Source organism: Anarrhichthys ocellatus, unplaced genomic scaffold (assembly GCF_004355925.1).
Source record: "Anarrhichthys ocellatus isolate YVR2014 unplaced genomic scaffold, GSC_Weel_1.0 scaffold167, whole genome shotgun sequence".
Lineage (NCBI taxonomy): Eukaryota > Metazoa > Chordata > Actinopteri > Perciformes > Anarhichadidae > Anarrhichthys > Anarrhichthys ocellatus.
Window position 1 is genome coordinate 239,199 of NW_022280197.1, and position 22,160 is coordinate 261,358.

The 22,160-nt window shown below is 41.8% G+C and overlaps 1 protein-coding gene across 2 annotated transcripts in view; it reads right to left on the reverse strand.

The window, feature by feature from the left end:
- The window catches only part of fat3a (FAT atypical cadherin 3a), a 188,136-nt gene extending 168,108 nt beyond the window's left edge, over positions 1 to 20,028 (reverse strand). For both annotated transcript variants that reach the window (XM_031878215.1, XM_031878214.1), the window contains exon 1: positions 19,891 to 20,028. The gene's annotated coding sequence lies outside the window, so the exon portion shown is untranslated. The remainder of the gene's footprint in view (positions 1 to 19,890) is intronic.
- Between the last annotated feature and the right edge of the window lie 2,132 nt (positions 20,029 to 22,160).

Here is a 22,160-nt window from a genome sequence, read left to right on the forward strand (position 1 = left end):
TTAATCATGAAGAGCATAGTATCGAACGCCCCCCATTTTTTTCAGACCATTTGATGAATAAAAAACATATTTTGACAGCAAAAGATTTGTTTTGTCATTAATGACCCCAGGACAACACAAGGGTGGGGCTACCTTGTGATAGACAGGTCTCTACCACTACCAGAGCCGTATATGGCATCTCCACCTCACTCCTCCGCCGTCCAAATATGGTCACTTCTGTTCACTGTTTGCAAAAAATCCAAGATTGCGATGGCCAAATCACCGAATTTGAGGCTTCAAAACGTCCACAAATCAATGGTTGCCGTCATGATGACTACGTCCACTTCTTATATGTCAATTGTCAATACAGTGTCATTTTAATATTAAAAGCAATAAACCACATGGGGAAGTTTCACTGATCCTAAGCACTTTTAAATTTAATGAAAATTTCATTTTTGTGACAGGCCCAGTCACTGTAGACCAATTACAGTGTTTTTACACAAATCTAAAGGTTTGGTCTGCTGGCCCTATTTCAGCCAGAGTAGAAAATGGAAAAAGGGTCGGAGAAAAAGCTTAATACTGTGTGTGTGTGTGTGTGTGTGTGTGTGTGTGAGAGAGAGAGAGAGAGAGAGAGAGAGAGAGAGAGAGAGAGAGAGAGTTTGTGTTGTCCAGAGGCAGCCAATAGCGAAGTCGAGCACATAGTATGTACAGAATCCAAAACTGGGTAATTACTGTTATCAGACCCCAGCCACGCAAAAGTCACATATCCAGTCCCTGGAGCCTGGTTACAGCTTCAATCGGGTCTCATCCACACACACACACACACAACACACACACAGTAGTAATCATCACACCTAGTGATGTAGTGCAGCAAGAGAAAACCTCATGCTGCTTGTGTCTGTAGAAGGATGAGAAGGAAGAGGACCCACTGAGGAGAGGTGCACTGATGCAAGGCAGCTGAAAACTGAGACACTACCAGCAGGCCTTTTAACATCAACCAGCTCCCTGCTTCACATTCACACAGCTCTACACACACACACACAGAGAGAAAATGGCAGGCCTTGGGTCTCCTGCTCTCAAGCCTCTCTGATCTGTGGGCAGCTGATGTCCCACATGATCACATCCAGAGAGAAAGGAAAGGACATCACAGCCTTCAGGCTACACAGCCACAGAGGCAGGTTGCAGGGCTGCACAGATTCATGACTCACTCACAGTTTACACACAAAAGCAATCAAATTCATGAGGAAAACAAAAGCACCTGCGAACTGCTCACATAAAGCAAAGTATTCATTCAACTCCGCTGATGTATGTCTGTGATAAAAGATACTAATCCAGCAGTACTTGTTAGAATAACTAGCTCCCTGTAACACAGCAGAGTACATGTAAACAGTGTTTAAACTTAAACATGTAAACAGTGTTTAAACTTAAACATGTGAACAGTGTTTAAACATTTAAACTTAAACATGTGAACAGTGTTTAAACTTAAACATGTGAACAGTGTTTAAACATTTAAACTTAAACATGTGAACAGTCTTTAAAGTTAAACATGTGAACAATGTTTAAACATTTAAACTTAAACATGTGAACAGTCTTTAAAGTTAAACATGTAAACAGTGTTTAAACGTTTAAACTTAAACATGTGAACTGTCTTTAAACTTAAACATGTGAACACTGCTTTAAGTTAAACATGTGAACAGTCTTTATACTTAAACATGTAAACATTGTTTGAATTTAAACATGTAATCAGTGTTTAAACTTAAAACATGTGAACAGTGTTTAAACCTTTTGGGAGACATTAGAGGGAAAAGGCCTGTCGCAACTTCCTGTGGAGTGTTTTTTATATCAGTTTACAAAACAACTGCCACATGAGTCACACTCATCAGTGAGCATAAAGACACAGAAATAGACCCCAGGTATTAGAACTATACATGCTCAGTGGTTAACGTTGTGAATTCAAATAAAAACACTTGCTTAGGTTTAGGCATCAAAACCACTTAGTGAGGTTTAGTTGGTTCTTAAAAGAAGGATCTAATCTAAGTAAAAACAACGTAACATAAATGCGGAAAACAGATAACTTCAAAATAACTCAACACTTTGGGACATGAACACTGGCCTCCTGGTTGAAAGTCCTGTATCAAGGTTCACATTGTAGTTAAGTGAAAGCCTGCTGCGTCTCATGCAGACACTAAAGGATGTCTTGTGTGTTGGCATCAGACACAGAGCGCCGTGACAACGCGTTATATTGGACACCCTGTGAATGAGAACGAGCTGCGTCTCTTCACCCCAAAACACACGAAACTCTAGAAAACAAACACAATGAGCGTCTCTTCACACTCGTTGTTTGAGAGGTGAAAGTAGTTTGAAGAAAACTTGCTGTGTGTCTTTCACACATTGAGATAAGTTGTGGTTGTTTCTGTGTATAATAATGAAAGCAATGATCACATCTAATTTAGTCACTGGTCTCTCTAGTCTCAGGCAGCAGCCTTCCATCTCCACCAGCAGCAGCCACAGCTGGAACTTCTTTGGTTAGTGGACTGAACAGCTGTTGATTCAACTTCATATCTCGATTATCATATCTAGAATATCTATAACATGTCCACACCTCATGACAGGACAGCTGAAACATTGACAGAGAACACTGTCACTGTAAAACACATGATTTTTACAAACTACAATCTCAACCGAATAAGTATTTGACTTGTGGTAAAATCAAACACCAAGGAGATATACTGTATATTGATTTCTCAGAAAAAAGAATTACATTTTCAATTAGTCTTGAAAAGCCACAAAGACCTATACCATCCACGTGACACACACACACACACACACTATTAACTAGGTATAACAACACACCACACTGCCCCGACTACTCACTTTATTATTGAACTTGTTCTCTCCATATTCCATTTTTTAGCTCTTTCATACACATACGTTCCAAACCAAGAACAATGAGCAGCTAGAAAAGAGTCAATATCACATAAAAGAAGGAGCGAGGTAGAACAACGTATAAAATCGAAATACAATCAAAACAAGAACAAAGTCAAATCACTGCAGAACAATAACAAGAGCAAAGTCAGATCAAACTAAAGTCAAAATACAGACTGGCTGAGAGAGGAAGGAGTGAGAGGAAAGAAAGATAAAAAGGAGGTTCGGTTGTTCTGAAAAACAGAGAGAAGAAGGAAAAACACTGACGGGCCACTGAACAATAAAGGCCATCGGATGTCAAGCTAAACCCTTTTTACTTCCATTACTGCAAGTGCCATGATGGATGTGAGCCTGCATGTGTGTGTGTGTGTGTGTGTGTGCCATCCGTCTTACTTACTGCTTACTAATGCCTGTTTGTCATCATTTGGTGTGTGCTCGTCAGCACAGAGATAAATAGAAGTATTTTCCCCCATTACAAACATCCACACACAAGCAACTCATGTTGAAATACAGGAGTTGGTCAAAATAAGAGAAACGCCAGTTTACCACATAACATAGTTCCTGCTCCAACTTGTGAAGGAGCTTGTGGTGAGCCAGGAACCATGACCGTAGGACATGACCCTTGGGTTGAAAACAGGATTCCTGACTAAAACTGAGCACTAGTTTTTATATACAATGAAGTATTTCAAAAACCAGAGAAACCCACCACTTACTCCTCCCTGTCCTTTATATCCTCCCTTTCCTCGGGTTGTGTTCCCATAGCAGTGTATGGCATGCGCTGAACCATCAATCTCTTAAAGACTACTGTGCAAAACATTCAGGTAGCAGGCTTCTTATTCTTAGATGGCCCTTTACGTCCTTTCCCACTGACATGACAAACATCACCAGCGGCAGATTATATCAGCTGTGGATAATTAATGTTCATTTCTCAGGTAACTTGACCAATGACCAAAGATTTTTGGTTATTGTGCTCTCTGCAAGACGGTGTCAGGCTGCAGCTGCACTCTTTTGTAGTTATTGTGAAAATGATCAGCTGTTTCAATGTAACATGTCAGAATCTCTAAGTTTAATTTTCTTTCATTTATATCTTTTTTTATGCTGATCAACTAAATAAGGGAGTATGGACAATCAAACAGTCAGTGAAAGGTCACTGATCTCTCTCACACACACCTCCAGCCATCTCAACACTCAAGAGTGAAAGGAGCTGACTAGGCAATCTCTACTCCTCAGGTTTGGTCACACACATACACCAATGAACTCTATGGTTGAGTGAAGAGAAGACATGCTTTAACAATCACTGCAATTGTTTATTTCTTCTGATTTTGTCAAGAAGTAAAAAACAAATGGAGCAACAGAGTTTATATCTCAGTTCATAGCTGAATTACCTTCCATACCCAAGCTCATCAAGTGCTCCCTAATGAGCTATCGATCCCCAAAACGCCACTGCGCTCCGCTTTTGAGACAGAATTTTCCCATTTCCTGCCAACAAGGTCTCTGGCTCTGAGAAAATCTATCAAAGGCAGGAAGGGATCGGGCCTCTGCAGGCACCGGCCCATTGGTGAAGAAATTGATTGGGCGGTTGGTGCTGACAAACCGCTCTGCTCAGGAGAAAAAGAGGCAAAGTCACAAGCAGTTTGGCCGATACTGTATCACCAAGCCGACCCACGATGTCACACGGTTTGTTAAAGTCAGCAGCAGCTCTGCTCCACAGCTCTTTTTCTGAAGGCAAAGAGATAGTATATAGTAGAAATTGTATTTTATTTTTTTCGTGCATCTCACTGAGTGGGTGATGAGAGTCTCTGCTAGCCGGTAAAGGATGCCTCAGAGAGACTTCCTCCACTGAGATGCAGCTTTTCCTTCTGGACTTTTTCATTTCACTGGAATATCAGCATCGTTTCAGAGTAAAACATACCACTGAGCGGTCAAACTTCTTCCAGGTGTACATTTCTCTCAAATAGTAGGAAAGGCAGAGGGCTTTTTCCACTACGAGAGAAGCAAAAAAGCAGCTGAGGTTTGGTGAGACCTCGTGCTACCTGTTTAATATCAGCCTTGGAAAATGTGTTGGCTGATAAGTACCAAGAACATTCAGAGGTATGTCTGAGGTCATGTAGAAATATAGTTAGTCCACCTGAGAGCACTGATGAGTCGATTTTTAAATGTTTGTTATGCATTTATGTAAAAACTTGATTCAAATTGTGATGGCCATCTAATCCACAATTTTCTGGGAATTCAGACCAAAAAATAAACAATAAATCATGAAAATAATAACAGATTATTCAACTTTTTACCTATGATTACTTTGAGAAGTAGAAACCTACAAAAAACTATTTGAAGTATTTGAAATGTGAAACTACAAAAAATAAGTCAATGACAACTTCCAGTACATGGCAGTTATTTAAAAGATGCTTTCTGCGTAGCTCTTACCATGATGTCAGTTTTATCTACCGTCTGCGACGGACCGCACGGACCTCTGTTCAAAAGTCCACCAACAGTCCAAATTGACTACGTTGACTGTATGGGCGGACATAATTATAAAAATAAACAGAATTGCAGTCATAGGCATCCTAAGGCCTCATGACCAAAAGGCAAAAAAAAGCCTGTCCAGTCAGGGCAGGTTTCTGTTTGACACCTCTGGTCTACCGACCCTCATGCCAACAGTAACCCACCAACCGCAGGCTCAATACCCGTCTGCTCTGGCAGTGCCCGGCCCACATGGCAGACATGAAGGGCCATAAAGGGGCATGAAGGCACACTGTACACACTGCAACATGCTGCACTCTGTCTAGAAACACTAGTGGAACATGGCATGGCATGTAAAAAATAACAAGGTAATGAGGGGAAAGTCAAGAAGCTCAAAATGTCAAAATATCTGACCACTTCACAGTATGACCCCACTTCTCTTCACACCGTGTAAGCTCGCATTCCTGCTCATCGACGACTTGCAGCTGAATTTTCGACACCTCCAGGCCGGTTCCAGGATCCCTCAACTGCCTTCCAGCTGTATGCACATGCATAGCGAGTGAGCAGAACAAGAGCTGTGCTGTCTGCTCACATCAGACACATAAAGACAGGTGGAGCTCTGCTGTGGGTCCTGCCCTCCATGTCAGAGAAAGGACAGGTTACCTTACAGTGTCCAAATACACATGCCTGCTTCAATAATGACTCTCCAATTATAACACAAGTACAATTATTCAGCAGTAATGTTGTGTCAGCAGTCACTGTGGCTTGGGGGAAAGGAATGTTTAATTGATGCTTTCTGCACACACTGGCAAGAACTTCATCTCTCTTTCTGTGCATGTGGACGTAAGAAGGGACTGCTGGCACTGTGTCAGCTTATCTGACACCAGCGTCGGAAATACACGAGGGCAAAGGGCAAAACTGCCCCTAAGAAATATAATTTTGCTCCTGATATCACTAGGAGAGGGGCAAAAAATGCCCCCGAACTTTCTAAATGAATAAATAAATGGAGCGCTTCTTAATCAGACCTGTGACTGCGGTCAACTCAGCAGACACTTACAATTTAGTGCACCTATATGCTGAAATTCACGGTAAACTCATTCAAACGATACAGATCGGGAGCGAGTGAAGGACTTTGAAAGTTAACGGACAGATTAACGTCAGACAACATCCGGTTTCTTCAGCCGAACATCCAGTTTTCAGAATAAGATGCCAACAAAGTATACATATTGCATAATGGAAATTAGATTAAATGAATTATATTCACATTAAGTATAAAACATGCTACCTGCATCTCGTGAGTTAAAGGGAAAATACACCTAAATTGTGCGTAAAGTGTCTTTATTCTTTGATTTGAGGGTTGCTAATGAATAATACCTGACTGACAGTCAATTAAGATATTTTACTAAGCAAAAACTCTGAACTGAATTTGTACCTTCAAATGGCACATTTTTTAAATTTTTAAGGTGCTATAAAAATGTTTTTCTCAAAAATTCCACACAATGACTAATGCATAAGTTCAGGACAAAAATGGGTAATATCACAATACTTGAGGTGCTACAAAAATATCTTTCTCAATAATTCCATACAATGACTGATGTATATGTAATCAAGGCATCGTTGACTTAATAATTGTTAATAGTTGTTTAAAAAAATTTAATAATAACAATAAATAACAACAAAGAAATAAGAACAAATTGAATATGATTGTCTGATTTATGTTTGTTTTTTGTAAAAAAAAATCTAAGAAAACACTTTGAATCTGTAGACTACTGCCTAATAGTCTTATTATTGCCATTTGATGACAATTGCTCATATACTTTATGCCTAAATAAGTATATTTATTATTTTGAACAAAGGTTAAATGTTATTTCACAAGTTTCAAAAAGTGCCCCCAATTTTTTGAAAATGCCCCTGGATTTCAGTCAGTGGGGCAAAAATTGCCCCCAAAGAAATATGTAAAGTTCCTAACCTGTCTGACACAGTTAATGAATTGCAGTGTACATGATTCAACATGACAAAGAGCTTACTCTGAATTATTCTGCTGGCTGATTAGACATCTGCCAAAGAAAAAGGGGCTCCTTTTGAAGGCCGATGCAGTAATTAATTTGGATCTGGTGGATTCAGAGCTTCATTTCCAGGTTTGGCTCATGGTCAGGTGAGCCACGGTGTAGGAGAGAGGACGGACTGAGTGTGCAGACCGCTTGGACTGCTGGTTGCTCAGAAAGACAAAAAAACAAGGACAGACACTTGTTTGAAAGGGCAATTTTGTTAAATGGTCCCAAATTCAGCCTCTGAAAATCCACGTGTAAAATAAAAGCATAAAAGCAGGGCATGATGAGATACTCACTGTTAGCAAATAGCTGAGCCTGTAAGCAGCATGAAGGTGAAACGTGACTGGTTGTACTGGCTGTTGAGCGGTTGGAGAAGGACACCTAGCATACGGCAATGGCTTCCACCAGTTCACCTGGAACTCCCAAACAGCAAGTGTGTCTGTTTCACTCTGCCGTTATTTTCTCTCATAGAACCGGGCTGGGTAAAGGTCACTTTGAACTGATGTTCTGCTGGTTTGGCAGAGGTCTGCTGGAACAAGCGCTAACCTTAGCTACTACTAAGCTAGCTATCCTTAGGCTAGTTAAATATTAATCTGGTATCCTTTCCTTTGACATAGATCTTGCATGGATCAAGTTAGAATCTGTACCTGCATCTGTATCTGCAAAGAAAAGTCCTTTGTATTACTGTTACCTGCAGTTTTTTCAAAATAACTTTAAAATAAAGTCCAAGCCGTTAAAGTAAGGCTGACCCATAATAACACACAGGCTTTACACTCAGTTTAGTCAGGGTTTGATGTCTAAATAGCTAAATCATATGCACACCACACCACATACCATAGCCAACACATAGCACGACAATCATACTGTACACTGTCAGATACATTATGCCTGAATCAGATACATATCTGGTCAATTTAAGGAGCCAACACGCAAGACTAGATTATTCCACACTGCTTCCAGCAAAAAGCTGGCTTCAGTGAGATTATACAGTATGTGTATATTAGTGGTGTAACGGGTTCGGATCACACCTCACAGTTCGGCACACTCATGAATATTTTTTATTTTTTTTTTTACAGTTCATCATAGTGTATAATAAAGTTTTACTGCTGCTGTTAAGTCCTCGAATATCAATGCAAAGTTGCAGTGAGCAGATATAAAGCAGTAGTGTGTTCACGTGAACGGAGCAGGTTAAAAGCATTTAACGGTGAAAGTCATGGCGAGCGGAGGAACTTCAGAAGCCCCCGGCGTCATTTATGTAGCAAGTTTGGGAGCATTTTGTCTTAACCTGTAACTTATAATGACGGGATGAGGGTGGTGGACAAAAGCGTTACAGTATGTAGGAGTTGAAACTGACCTATTGTTCAGGCCTCTGCTCGAAAATTGCATACCCATACTAAAAAGAGTATATCTCTGCAACCACAAGGTCTATTTGAAGAATGTTGGTGTTAGAATAAAGAGAACACTTGTGAGATTTGTTCAGATGTGTAAATATCAGTATATATATATATATATGTTACTGGTTAAGAGTAAATGAAGATGGCACACAGCACAAATTAAAATGTTTCAGGTTCGTCTAAAAAAAAGAAAAAAAGCCCTTACAGGATGATTATCTCTTTGGAATGATGCAGATGCAGGTCTAAACCTCTCCCAAATCATAGCACAATATGTGAATAGACTCTCTGCAAAGTTTAACTTTGATAAAGTGAAGCAGAACAAAATTAGAGAGGTTTTAGTACAGAGAGGTCAGACCAGGTCTACAAAATGGTCATTTTGGAATCGTCTTTTCCATTTTAATTTTCTCATGTACCACACTATATATTTCACTTGTATATCACTAATGGTGTTCAATACAACAAAATATAGAAGTTTGGGCTTTATTTTGAGCGCCAGAAACCTCTCTGAGCCCTGTCTGTGTGTGTCTCTGCATAACAGAGTTTTTCTGGATTTCAGCTCCCTGTGATTACGCAGGCCTATATCTCTGAAACCCATTGGTCGATTTCAGTGTATGACGTTAAACCGGAACACCGGCGGATCTGCTGGCAGGTTGTTTTTAAACTCACAGTAGAAAGAGGCGATTTCGTGGCGATAATAAATTGAAACATGAGGCCCAGATACTGATGAGATGATGAGGTCAAAGAGCTTCAGGGAGAGGAGGCTGTCTGTAGCGCAGCTTGAAGCAGGGCTGAGCTGTGAGTGGAGCTGGGCCTGGATAAAGGTGGAGGTCTAAACAGACGTGAGTACAGCTTCCCACTGTCACAGTGTTTTAAATACATTGATAAGGCAGGCTATGCTAAATGCAGCCTCTGCTCCAAGGAGATGAACTACAGCAACAAGGGCTCACATGCCCTCTCATCACACTGCCAGACATGTTCACTGTGATGACCACAGCCAGTGTACTAACAGTCCCAACAGTCCCACGTGCAGTTGCTCCCAAGAACCCTAAAGTAATGAGAGGGTTAAGGTGCCTGTACCTTAATTTCAGCGGGTTGCTAATGCAGAGGTGTGTATAGATCACAGCTATTATTTTACTCTTGATAAACTACCTTAGCCAGAGTAGATTATCATTTTCATTTAAATAATTGAACTGGATTGAATGCATATTAATTGCAAATAGAAGATAGGCCACAATTCTAACAGCTTTACAGTAACAGTGGAAGTTAATATGAAGACATACAGTAACAGGGTTCAATGAAAAATAATCACTTATTTTGTATAGGCGATAGGTCTCGCTCCACTAAAAAATGAGACCTCGGTCTCAATGGATTTTGTCTAAATAAAGGTTAATAATAATAATAGAGCTGATATACTGATTAATAACTGAATAATAGGGTTTCGGGTTTCACCTCTTATGAGTTTGCAGGTATGCCTTTTATTGTGTTTTGTTTTTGTTCTTTGTTTTGTCTGTACTATCTGTATTTCCTGTACTAGGTAGGTACAACATGATTAAAGGTAACAACAAAATCAATAAATATAATAAGTTATAATTATAAAAAAAGAAAGAAAAAAGTTATAATTGTTAATAGTTGTTTAAAAAATGTAATAACAAATAACCATGAAGAAATAAGAATAAAATTGAATATGATTGTCTGATTTATGTTAGTTTTTTGTTCAAAAAATCTAAGAAAACACTTTGAATCTGTAGACTACTTCCTAATAGTCTTATTATTGCCATTTAAAGACAATTGCTCATATACTTTAAGCCTAAATAAGTATATTTATTATTTTGAACAAAGGTTAAATGTTATTTCACAAGTTTCAAAAAGTACCCCCAATTGTTTTTTAAATGCCCCTGGATTTCAGTCAGTGGGGGCAAAAATTGCCCCCTAAAATATATGTAAATGTCCTACCCTGATTGTCATAGTCTTCAACCAATCAGATCTTTAGTTTGACATGTTGGGCATATTCTTTGACATGCCAGAGCCTGCTAGCTGGCCTACAAGTATGTGATTGGTCAGTGGGCTAGCGTGACATGTTGGGTGTTTTTATGAAGGTGGATTTTTGTTTGGATTTATATGTGATAGAAACCATTGTTACGTCCAATGTTGCTCTGGGGGCATATTTAGTTGGTGCCAGTGTTGGCAACTTGCTCGCTAAATCTGGCGACTTTCCAAACCCTCATGGCGACTTTTTTTGTCAAAAGCTACTAGCGACAAATCTAGCGACTTTTTCTGGTGTTGTTGGAGACTTTTCTGGTGTTTTGACTCTGACGTTAAAGCGCTTACGTTCTACGCTGTCATGAACGAGCAGCGGGTGCTGCCGTGAGCCGCCCCAAAGCACTCACAGGCGGGTACTCTCACAGAACCCTCACGCAGCAGTCCCAGCTGCAGTCAGAGCAGAGAGGAGACGCACTCTTGGCGTATTCTCTGCAGTTAGTGTATTTATAAGTGTTGGCTTCATTTTTAAACAAAACAAATAATAACCGTAGCTGTGTTTCAGCTGCAGGACAGTAGTGAAGGCCCAGGTATAAAATGCACAGCCTGCCACTGTGTGTCAGACATATTTCATATGAGATTTTGGCTGGGCTGTTCTAAATTGCCTCCATAGCGCCCCCTACAAATTTTCAAAAGAGCAGCCCCATCGCTACGTTTCACCTACATGTATCTCATGGAGACTTTAAAAAAATCCTCTTGAGACCATGCTCTAAACCAGAGGTCTTCAACAGGGGGTCCACGGAGGTACTGCAGAGGGTCCGTGAAATTTTTGGTTGATTAGACAAATTTGTTTTTTCTCTAAACATGAATGTGTCCATTATTTTAATAGCTCAGTATTGTACGCAAGATAACAGGTATCTTTATGCATGGCAGTGGCACTAATAGGCCATCACTCATTTTTCATTTCCACATTTATGTTTAAAATGAAAACATCAGTTTGAATAGCTTGTATGCATGACTATCATGCAATTGACAGACAATGTTGATATTGGCATTGGTATCAGCTGACAAGGTATGTTTATGAATGGCAGTGGCATGGCCACCCTACCCACTGTGCCTTACACATGTTTAAAATAAAAAGATGAATATATGAACCTGTGTATTATTTGAATAGCTTAGTATTGAATGCACAATAAAGAGGCATACACGGTACAAGGCCCATTTAATATAAAACACAATTTTATACAATATATATAGTCGGGGTCCCTGCTCCATCTCTCCATCAGTTTGGGGGTCCTTGGCCTGAAAAACGTTGAAGGCCCCTGGTCTAAACCATACTGGAAGGCCATTTTGATTTTTTATGTTATTTTTCGATAGATTTTTGCCCATTTGTAGTCGCTATACTTTAACGAACTCCTCCTAGGGAATTTGTCTGATCATCTTCAAATTTGGACAGTACAATCTCAAGACCTTTGTGATTAAAAGTTATCAAAAGCTTTACGTTTGGTAGAATGGCATAGCCGTAGCGGGCAGCTACTTTACGTGATTCGCCATCAAAAAAGCTGATGTAACTCAGCTGGACTTGTTCCAAACGGTCCTAAACTTCCCATGCTTGATAACACTCATGGCCTGAGGATGTCTACAAGCCAATTTTCTCTAGTACTCACAGTGCCACCTACTGCCGAAAGGAAATCTGCGCTTTGTGACAAACGGCATCCGATTTACATGACTTTTACACAATGTGGTTTACACTTGATATAGAGCAACATAATGCATGTTTGCGCGTGTTCTGTAGCACAACACAGCAGATAAAGGAAGTGGTGCACTATTTGCAAAGCTTCATTTCAGCATCAGACGGTCCACGCGGGAAAAAAACGTCAGACTCGCGAGCGTGTTGTCCGACAGTTGCGGACACCCTCAGCCGTGCGAGCCGGAGTCCCGCCGGCACCCCCGACATGCGGGAGGATGCGAGGGCCCGTTTATCGCTGCTCACAGCTTTCATTTTATTTCATTTTGTTTCAAATTGGACATCTTCAATATTTTAGTTTTTATGTAAGCCCAAAGTTCTTTGCTTTAAGTGTTCTTGAAGTTCTTTAATTAATAAATGGAAAGCAAAGTTATATTTGTCTCCTCCCCTTTTCTTTGCTGATCCGAAAAATTATCCGAACTGTGACTCAAAAACCGTGATCCGAACCGAACCGAGAATTTTGTGAACCGTTACACCCCTAATATGTTCAGTTCAATACGACACAGTGGTGCCACGGTTCGGTACGTTTTCAATACAGCAAAAATGCCAAATCCTCGCTGGTGAGACTCTCAAGGTGGCGTGTCTGAAGAATATGGCTCTTCATCTCCCATTCAGTAGTGAGATAATGTGTCATTACAGTCAGGTAGCTTTGTGTAGCCCATGACGTCTGTTGTCAGAGCAGCAGCGGGTGTTTCGGACATTTGATTCTATGTTTGGGCTTTTGTTTTCTTTTACAAAGCAGGAATTATGGTCTGGCGAAATGGGCTCGTGCAGGAGTAGTGTCATGGGGCCCAATAACATTAAGCATGTTCGTACAGCCTCTGCTTTCCACTCCAGAGTAAGGTCTCATATCCGCAGCTATAAATATAACAATCGCTGTTCGAATCAGTAGGGCAGTGGTTCACAAATGGGGGTACGTGAAGGCACTCCAGGGGTTACGTGAGATTTTTTTTAAATATATTTAAAATTAGCATCCATTCAAAAATCCTTCAGAAGTAGTTATTTAATAAATATTCAATAAAATACAAGTGTAAGTTCATAAACTGAATTTTATATTCAGTAGCCTATTCAATTTCATTATTCTAAACACCCAGAGTCTCCCCCATACCAGGATGGTTTGACCCAACCTGGCACACGCCACCTGTCATCACCTGTCAATCACTGCCGCCTTGAAAACCCAAACAATGGAGTCGTGGTTGAAGCGTAGCAACAATGTTGCTGAAAACACAGAGGGACAAGTGCCAATGAAGGTGCAACCAGAGCCAGCAGTATTCCATCAGTATTCCGAAGAATATGTTTTAATGGGATTTATGTCACGAGTTGCAACCCACCCAAGGCTTTGTGTTTTTTCTGTGTGGAGAGATTAGCCAACAGTACCATGAAGCCAGCACATCTTCAGCGGCATCTCAAGACAAAACATGCAAGTCAGATGCAAGAGTTTTTTAAGTGGAAACTTTCTGAATTCAGGTCATCTCAAGACACGATGCGGAAAGCCTCCACGGCATCAGCCAAAGCCCTGGAGGCCTCTTATGTGGTGTCTTTGCTCATAGCTAAAGCCAAGAAACCATTCACTATAGCCGAAGACCTGCTCCTTCCAGCCGCTGTCGTGCTGGCTGAGACCATGCTGGACACAAATTAAAGACTGTGCCTTTGTCAAATGACTCTGTGTGCCGCAGAGTAGATAAAATGGGAACAGACATTGTCGAGCAAGTTGTGGGAAGACTCTTTCACTCCAGCTGGATGAATCCACAGATGTCAGTGGAAATGCACAACTTGTTGCTTTTGTGAGATCGATACTTACGACATTTATGAGCACATACTATTCTGTAAAACTTTGGAGGGGAAAACAACAGGAGAGGACATTTTTGTTCTTCTCTGCAATGACTGATCAAAATAAAGCAAAGAAACAGACTGTGCCTGGAGAAGAGCTTGATCACAGTAGTTGCCTCCCTGCCACCAAGACTGACAAAGATCCTCAGTGAAGCACACGTTTGTCACTAAAATGTAAATGCAAAAGCACTCAGTTCAATGCAACAATGCAATCTTCAGTGTTGACAGGATAATATATCAGACACTGATGGCACAGCACTGTGTATTACATCTCTTTTTCAACCAAAAATGCTTTGCGCTGGTTAGGGGTTACTTGGCTATTATTCAAACGAATTGTTCAATACAAATACGTGTATTGTTACACCCCTAATATATAGCTTAAGTGGTGGCATGAATCTGCCTGAAATAAATTGTGAAATTAGATTTTTGCAATATTGCTGACCCTCACTTGAAATAACTTGAGTAAAAGAAGTACACTTTCTTTCTTTTTCCAATGTATATGCTGATCCTCTGATTGAAATACGACCCGCTCCCACCACTGAGCCACAGTCGCCCCCCTGATGTGGTGGAGACTTACTGGGAAAGTGGCTGAATGTGTCCACGACAATGAACACAACAACAGGTTAACTGGTGACTCAGTTGTCTGTTGTGCACATATGCTGCAGCTGATGGCGATTGGGTTTTGTCCGATACTGGTGCCTGAACCGATACTTTTGTCTTCAAAATTGAACAATATATTAACTGTTTAAAGTATACTATAAATATAAATAAATACAAAACACTTGGCTTCAAACTACAGCTTAAAACGTTTTAACTTCAAACTATGAACAATATATTAACTGTTAACAGTTTACAGTATACTTATATAAATATAAATAAATACAAAACACACACACACTCTGTACACACACTACAGCTTCAAACTTCAGCAATTCTCTTGCAGAAATATGAGTATATTTGCCTTCTCTGGCAAAATACGACACCTCCTGACTTATTTTATTTTACCAGTTGGTGGTGGTAATGCGCCAATTAAAATGACCACCCCTCAAATTTACCTTAATCAATTTGACTCCTAAATTCTGTGACTTAAGTCCAACTTAAGTCCAAGTATCAAGTCTCCATTCCACAGCTCTGTGAAGAACAGCGCCCTCTTCCCATGACAATAAATGGATTTCTGTCTGAATCTGACCTGCTGGCACACTGTGTATTAAGCAGGGGCCACCAGAGTCCACTGGCACCACTGCTCCAGACAATGATCTCATGTTGATGAATCAATAGAAATGCGGACATGATTTATTGATGGTAAACTGATACAGTTTCAAATTGTTTTAGTTTCAAAACCCTGTGGCTATCACACCGTCCACAGCAAGAGAAGAAGCACACACAGATGACAAGGACAAAGACAGATCATACTTCTGGGCCGACACAACCGCCATTCAACAGCATTCCAGGAGTCGCTGACAACAATAGCAGGTCCGTTCACACACACACACACACACACAGCCAATTGCAAAGAGCGGGGACAAAACACCAGCATACTAACCCAACCCCCCAGCCTGGATGAAGAAGGGGGACTCTCTGCCTCGGTCTCTCATACACACAGAAAGACAGGGAAGGAGAGGGGGGGTGCAGAGTGCTGGCATTGTGGCATGAACAGACTTTCACAAAGCCCTCGGGAGCCCAGAGATGAAGGAAAAGTGAGGGGGAGGGTGGAGGAGGAGCAGGGGTTGCAGCGAATCCCATTTTCAAGCAAGCAGCCTGTAGAGCAAGGCACTCAGGGAGAAGGAGAACAAAACAAACAGAGGGAGGGCCTCCATCTCCCCCTCCCCCTTCTTGTCTTCCACGTGGAGGTCAGTGTGCTCGGCAGGGAGGTCAGTGCAGCAGCTTCTCTGCAAAATCGCATCCACATGTTATCTGCAGTGATGCAGTCAGGCTCCATACAACCACAGGAGGGAGATGCTACGCCACTCTCTCACATACTGTAACATCTCTCAAGCCATGTCCGCACTACTGCGTTTCCATTTTAAAATGAAGATCAAAAACGGATGACTTTAAAAACGCTCCCAAGGACAGATGTGTTTGAAAACTCCGGTGTTACCTCTTAATGTGTACGGGCATACATGCATACGTTTTAAAACGATGGCGTAGACACCCGCGTTCGCTACTTGATTGGTTCTTAGCAGTCACGACATGTCCTTCCCTGATTCGTCACACCCCTATCACCCTTTTCCGGAAGACCACAAACAACAGCCTTGATTATCGATCGACTACCAGTTGTTAATTCAACATGGATAACTGATTACAAGCGTTGCTGATCTTGTTGTCTATACTAGCAGTTGTTGTGGAGTTAAATTCTGCATTTTGTAATTCTACTACTGCCGACATGCGGAGGAAGCAGTATTGGAGCGATTAGCGAGCGGCGTGTCCAGTGGCGTTATCATACGACGTCTGAAGTCACAGTTTGCGGCCTTGAGGAGGGCGGTGGACACAAAACGGAGGACTTTCCTTTTCTTATTGAAGCTTATTTTGTTCTGCACAACTATTGTGAAGTCTGCAAAGAAACTGTAAAGGAACAAAAGCATAAATAATCTCCAGTGCGATAGGGACTTCAGCCGCCGGCAGAGCAACGAGTGTGAGAGCAGACAAAACATAAACAGAGGAAATGAGTGAGAGACCAAATTTATTGACCCATAATCTAGTAAACTTGTATTTGTAAGTGTTCATTTTAAAGTAAATTACTTGGTATGGACGGAAATCCTTTTGCAAACAATGCTGAAATATCTGTGTGGACGGAGATTGCTTTTGTTTTAAAACCCAGGTTTTAAAGGAAAATATATTAGTGTGGCCATAGCCTCAGACAAATTCACAGCAGACATCAAAGTTGGTACTGTCATATTGTTTAAAGCTAGCCTCTTCAGACTTGACAGGTCCAACTGTGAGATCTGTGCAGCCCAGCACCGGTCAAATGATGTTAAATGGAAATCCCAATGGTCAGGCCTGCGGTTAGGTTTTTATCTGGGTGATGCCACCGATTGTGTATTAGCATGTTGGATGTGTTCTGTGAAGTCCGCTGACGTGACTCTAGTCGTCAGCTGATGAGCCACACCTGAGCCAGGTGTGACTTAGGCTACATCCACACTAATACACTCAAACACCGCTTTAAAACGAAAACGATCTCCGTCCACACGGCATTTCAGCATCTTTTTCAAAATGATCTACGTCCAGACTAAAACGCCTGAAAACGAATATCACGTGACTATTCACGTACACTGGGCATGCGGGTGGGTGCCGGTGTAGACAGGAAGTAGATTGGTTGCTTAGTTCAAAAAATATGACAGGGTTATAAAGTAGTCTTTAATAATGAAAGGTCGTGTTTGATACTTAAGATCTTCTCTAAACTCTTCCTCTATAAACTCAAACAGACACACTTTGTGGAAAGTTTTAGAAGTTTTATTTTTCAGATTTAGTTACAATGCTGCTCTCTCTCTCACACACAGACAATTTACTTTAATATTAACACTTGAACAAAATAGTTGGGTCCATAAATTTGGTCAAGACAAGTCTCTTGCTTGTTTCCTCTCCATTTGGTTGTTGTCTGTTCTCACTCGTAGCTCTGCTGGTGGCTGAAGTCTCTGTCATACTGGACAGCAATTCATGTTTTGTTCCTTTATAGTTTATGTGTGGACTTCAGAATAGTTGTGCAGAACAAAATAAGCATTAATAAGAAAAGGAAAGTCCTCCGTTTTGTGTCCGTCCTTCTCAAAGCCGCTAACCGTGACTTCAGACGGCCGCCGCTCTGTAGGGCTGATAATGCCGCTCACTAATCGCTCCAATAACAGCTGCTTCCTCCGCAAAAATGCAGACTTTAACTGAATAGCTGCTAGTAAAGACAACAAGGTCAGCAACACCTGTAATCAGTTATCCATGTCAAATTAACCTGGTAGTCGATCGGTAGAAAAAACTGTGATATACTGTGAAACCATGATAGAGATTTTTGGTCATACCATCCAGGACTAACTACAATACAGGAGAACACAGGCTAAATGACTGGATTTCTTAGAACTGGAGGTTAGAAATGATCTTCCATTGTACGCACCTGCTACAATTAACAACAAGAGCAGCCAACGCTATTGGCTACAACAATACACAACAACGTACATGGCAGTCTGCAGTAGGCCAGGCCGAGGAGGATATAGAGGTGTTGGGAAAAGAAGTGAGGAGGAAGGGAAAGAGGAGGTGGTGCTGGGGCGACTGTGGCTAAGTGGAGAGCAGGGCTGTTCTTCAATCAGAGGATCGGTGGTTCGATCCCCGGCTCCGCTAGTCGCATGTCGATGTGTCCTTGAGCAAGACACTTAACCCCAAATTGCTCCCGTAGCTGTGCCTACGGTGTGATAGAATCTGAATTGTAAGTTGCTTTGGATAAAAGCGTCTGCTAAATGACTGTAAGGTAATGTAATGTTGGGAAAGAAGTGAGGAGGAGGAGAAAGAGGAGGTGTTGGGGAACGGTGTGATGAGGAGCTGTAAAGCAAGTGAATAGACAGCTGTATAGTTGTTTGGCTGCCTGCCTGAGAGAGGTGAGGATGAAGCACCCATTCTCCCACATACACATGGCAGAATGTATTTGCAGAAAGCTCCCATTAAAAAAAAAAAAAAAAAGAGTAAATGGTCTCTCCACCCTGATGGAGCAGCCCGTCACTGACTGCTGGTAACCTTTGCAGTCTCCCTTTTTGGAGACACACTCCAATGCACACTTGTTTTCACTGAATACCCTTGCAGCAATTTAGAGCAGCCCTAGTTGTTGTCTTCAGCAACACACACACACACCAAAATCTACCATGTCTGCACTGCCATCTCATTCAGCCTAACGTCCACACTAATTCTAATTTCCTCCCAGATCATTCCCGCAGTGAATGTGCCATTCTGTAGGTTGCACTGCCTTGAAGCATATTAGGGGAGTAGGCCTGCTTTATTAAGAGTAGATACTGAGGTTCCTGTATCGGATGCTTAATCGATACCGCAGAGATGCACCTGCACCATAGAATAGAAAGAAGCTAAACGTCTCCATTATTCCTGGATGCCACATTCTATTTCACAGCGCAGGTTGAACAGCAACGAGAAAGCAATGACAACTGTAGACTACAGCGATTAGCTCCGGATGGCTGGAGCTGGGACCGGAATCTCACTTGTCCCATGCAGCTGAAGCTTGAGACCCGCAACCCGCTGCTCATCATCAGCAGTCACCGCTCATCTGATTTACATTCACGCTTTGTGCCAGCGCTCTGCTCGAGCTGCATGGGGCCACACAGCTGCAGCACATCACATATGGCAGTAACGTTAGGCTATCATACCAGACGTTACATGGCTTAGAGTCGTCTCGCCTATCACGCGGTCTTGCAGATATGAAAAATAAAACGCATCACAGGCTGTGGAAACCCGTTACCCGCATTCACACCGCACGTTTGTCCGCACACCTCTAACTTTGCTCCCGTATCTCAGCTCGGACTGCGGTTCAACCTGTGGGACTCACCCGGCGATGCTGCAGAATATCCCGGGGAAAAAGTCCGTCCGACTCAGTAGGCTACCATCCACACCAGCGAAGCCGCTATGAGACTGCCGACTGACTGCCCGCTCCGATCCCCGCTCTCTGTGCTCTACAACTACTGCTGCTGCGCGGGCTCATGACGGGGCCGGGTCGCGCGCATGGGTGCGTGGGAACAGCGCAGCCTACCGGAGACTCTGTAGATTGTATTTCTCGCACTGCTTTTTTAATTCAGGTACCGTAATTAAATACAATCTGAATTTCAATCGTTAATTGATCTTTAACACATGTAGCTTACATTGACTGGAGTGGGGGTGGGAGCACACATTTAAAGAGCAACTTGCAAGAGCCCTCAGTAAATCAATAAATCAATGGGTAGGAAAATTATAGAGCATTCATAAAAACATACATAAAATGACAATACAGCAGTGGAGGGCTGTGCATTTTATGGCTGGGCTTTCTGTGCTGTCCTACTACAGTTGAACAGCTACGGTGCAGATACATAAATCTGTGCATGACGGGACGCTGCGTCAATAACGGACAATGCATAGTCAAATCAATGTAATTAACACAATGACAACCACAAAGTCATAAGAATCAGTGACATATATTCATATGACAGCAAAGCATGACAAATCAATCCAGCAAACCTGCAGCGGATCCACGCATTCCACCACAAAAGAGCACGAGCCATTCAAATATTATTCATAAAAACGTTACTGCAGATGTAAAAAAACAAACGCAGTTTGTCACTTACCAAATTCTTTGTTGACAAAGAGTTTAATCCCAGTACATCGTTTCAGTTCCAGTAAGAAGTCCTTCTCGATTCATGGACGCCAGTGACAGTCGAGCCTCCCCAGTTGTATTTCGCCGGTCTACGGCGGCCGGTTCGCAGCGGGGCCGGGAGCCCACCTCCGCCAGCCGGGATCCAACAGAATGCCCGAACGCAGGCCGGTGCGATATCCGGCCGGCCCCGAACGCCGGTCAGTGCGGCCGCGGACCGCGGTTGTGGAGAAAAATTTTCAAAAGCACCTTAGTGTCCTGCCATGCTATGGCATCCTCAGGTTAGGGTAGCATAGCTCCAAACACCAAGATGCTCATTTAAAATGAAACACATTCCCAGCCATAAAATGTGCCATGCTGTCAGCTGTGCAATGAGAAAATAAGCTAATGGGAAAAAAAATTATAATACATGTAGTGTATTTATGAAAAATTATTAAATTATAATATAGCTATAACTTTGTGATTCTGTTTAGGCCAGCAGAGAAGGCTTAGCTGGCCCTGACGGCCCACCACTGCAATACAGTGACATATGGAGTCGTTTTTGTAAAACATGCATCAAAAAAAGACAAACATGAAGTGACGTTGAATGAGGGAGAGTGGTCAGTTTATTTACAACAATAATAGATCACAATTTTGACACTGAAGAGGTTCAAAATGTACATTCATTGACATATAACGGACCAGAGCCTTATAATTATGAACCTGTTAGGTGTCCAAAAGACCAGCAACACACACAAATTAGGAGAAATAACAGATTCAATGAGTTGTTTGTGTGAGAACAAACTAAATAGCTGTCTCTGCTAGTGACCAGTGTTAGCTAACGTTAACTAAGATTAGCTATCGCTGGTCGCATAACAACATTGTAAAGATTGCTATCATATGAAAAGCTATAACTAAGCTAGTATTGGTAATATAGTGCTGGCAGGAGGACTAATACTTCAGAGTTACACATTACGTCGTAGCCTGTATTACCTCATTAAACTCTACGATACTTTTTACAGTGCTGTAAATTACCACAGGGATGAGAGCGAGAGAAGGGAGAGGGAGAGAGAGAGATGGGAGAGAGAGGAGAGGGAGAGAAAAGGGAGGGGAGGGAGAGAGATGTGAGAGGGGAGAGGGAAAGAGAGATAGGAGAGAGAGAGAGATGTGAGAGGGAAATAGAGATGGGAGAGAGGAGAGAGAGATGGGAGAGGGAGCGGGAAAGAGAGATGGGAGAGAGGAGAGAGAGAGAGCGATGGGAGAGACAGGTCCTTCAAAGACTCCTTCCTGGCATTCCAAGAGAACACATTGGAACAGCCTAGCAAGTGTGCTGGTCAACAGAAGAAATGGAGGTGTTTTTTGTTTATTTGTACATTATTTAGTAGGAATATTGATTGAGCAATCCTCAAAACAACATACACCATTTCAGAACGTTCAGGCTTATTAAAACACAAAATAAAATCAACAGGGATTTTTACAATTATAGTTTGTAAATG